The sequence below is a fragment of the Phyllostomus discolor genome, chromosome 3, assembly GCF_004126475.2.
Source record: "Phyllostomus discolor isolate MPI-MPIP mPhyDis1 chromosome 3, mPhyDis1.pri.v3, whole genome shotgun sequence".
Classification (NCBI taxonomy): domain Eukaryota; kingdom Metazoa; phylum Chordata; class Mammalia; order Chiroptera; family Phyllostomidae; genus Phyllostomus; species Phyllostomus discolor.
Window position 1 is genome coordinate 21822608 of NC_040905.2, and position 2599 is coordinate 21825206.

The following is a 2599-nucleotide window of genomic DNA, read 5'->3' on the forward strand; positions in this document are numbered from 1 at the left end:
ACAGAAACTTTGAATCTTGAGTAAATGAAGCAAAAACTCCATGACATTTAGACATTTTTGATAGCAGAATTAACAGTGTGGGGAGAAAAAAATGGCTTGGTATGAAATGTCCAAGTGAAATGAAACCCAGCTGGAGAGTGGTACCATCCAGACAGAGTTGTCCCAGGGAAGCAGGTAATGAGGGGTCGGCCAGACACCAGCCGCGTTCTCAGGTGGCCAATTGGCAGCTTTTTCACAACCATTTCCATATTGGAGCCATCAGACTCTCCATCACTAAATTTCACTTATGATTAAGGTCCCTAAAGTTGAGTTATAATCACATGGAAGCAAGAATCACGACCAGTCTGAATGTGTACCGGTAGAGTTGGGATTGGTGCAAAAGGTGAATGTTGAAAATTCAGGTAATTTGGAATGGTAAAACTCTGGCAGGCAGTTTTCAAGTGTTTAATAAATGTCACTGGGAATGAAGTTCTGATCACAGACAAGCCTTAAGGAATCAATGCAACCATCACTACGCTGAGCTTATGGCACTTATGGACTCAAGAAACTCTGGTAGGTGTGATACCAGTAGACAGCTAAGGAAACAAAAAGGCAATCTAAAGTTCAATTTGCATCTGAAGTCCAGACCTGAAACCGGATGACAATGTTGCTTTAGAAAATTTCTGATTCTTACTTCTTTCCTGAAACAAGTTAATATAGTTTCTGATAGTTGATGTGCAACTTGATTTGGCAGCTGTTTTCTCTACACCAGTAAACAGAGAACACAGGCAGCAATCAAACACATTCGCACTCCTCTTTTGCTCCATGACTGAAGTTTATATTACTCCCTGCGTGTTAGAAAGGAGAGATATTGCTTGTTTTACTAGGACATCACAGAATCCACTTAATAAATGACATCTTGCTTAAGGAAACTGACAGTCAAAAAAATATGAAGTACTTCAGTTGCCTTGGGTGGTGGGCACATACATAACAGATAATGGGGATACTAATCAAGAAAATTAATCAGCCTGCTACCAAATTGGAGACTATATTGCCAACCCGAAGTAAAATCTACAGTACTTTTCCTTTCTCACTTCCTGACCATCTTGGCAGCTGCTTTTGTTGGGGGGCCATCCACACTTAAGGCACGAAGATGGTGACGGGAAGATGAAAAGGTCACTGGGGTCGATCACCTCCACGCTCCAACTTTTTAGGAAAGCTGGAAAGTGTGTGGGGGTGCAAACAAACTCTGAACATGGTCAGAGAAGGCAAAGCGAAACTGGTCATTCTCATCAGCACTTGACCACGCTGAGGAGACCTGAGATGGCATCCTGTGCCACACTGACCAAGACCGGGGTCCATCACCACAGCGGTGATGGTGTCCAGCTGGGCATAGCGTGTGGAAAATATGCCAGAGTATGCACACCGTCCCTCACTGACCCAGATGATTCTGACATCGTTGGAACAGTGCTAAGTCAGACTGGTGACAAGTAAGTCATGCACACTTTTGAGAGCAGACTGACAGCTATGGGGGTGAGGGTTAGAAGAGTGGTGGGATTGAGCAAAAAGAAAAAGCTTATGGACACAGATAGCAGCGTGGTGACCGCTGGAAAGTAGGGTGTGGGTAATGGTGGAAGAGGGTATAGAGAGCATAAATGGCAAAGGAAAATACAATAAAAATAAACAAATTAATCAAAACCCCCATAGTACTACATTTTGTACTCTGACTCTGCTTCTATAAGAAAAAGAGAAACAATTAATTAAGGGCCTCAGTGGTTTTGAAGAGAATGTTTGCAATGTTTGGTTGTCCAGGTCTGACCTACATAAGGTTTTAAGTGAGTCCTAAAGTAAGAAAAAATTATGTAAATGGCAAAAGATGGAAATCAAAAAACTTTGTTGCTTGACCTTTACAACCGGTTGGGTCCTGCCCCCCTCAGTTTGTGCGTGGTAAAATGCTACGCTGGGTGAAGTACATGGTCTGTGGTAAACTGTCATGGAGCATTCATGGCTCCAACGCCTATGTTTGGGGAGAAATTCCATATGCTCTTCCACAAAACAACAGCCTATCCTTTTTTAAAAATGCTTTATTTTTTTTCTTTTTTATTAAACTTAGAAGGGGTGGAATTGGTTAACGGAATTATGTAGGTTTCAGGTGTACAATTCTAACATACATCGTCTGTATACTGTGTTGTGTTCACCATCCCAAGTCACGTCTCCTTTCATCACAATTTATCACCCTGGTACCGCCTCTACCTCCCATCACCCCCACTTTTCCTCTGATAATGTGAGTTTGTGTGTGTGAGTTTTTCCTTAATCCCTTCACATTTTTACCCAGCCCCACAAACACCCCTCCCCTCTGTCATTTGTCAGTCTGTTTTTTATCTATGTCTATGTTTCTATTTTTTTTGATAGTCCATTTTATTAATTAGATTCCATGTATGAGTGAAATCCTATGGTATTTGTCTTTCTCTGACTGGCTTATTTCACTTAGCATAATGCTCTCCAGGTCCATCCATGCTGTTGCAAAGGGTAGGATTTCCTATTCTTTTCAGAAACCGCTGTCATGCTCTTGGGCTCTGATAGATAGATAATAAGTAACTGAACATCAGAAATGAAAAAA

At 41.6% G+C, this 2599-nt stretch overlaps 1 pseudogene; it reads left to right on the top strand.

Annotated features, from left to right (window-relative positions):
• The first annotated feature begins 1146 nt into the window (after nucleotides 1-1146).
• Nucleotides 1147-1473, top strand: LOC114505628 (annotated as a pseudogene).
• Nucleotides 1474-2599: the final 1126 nt, after the last annotated feature.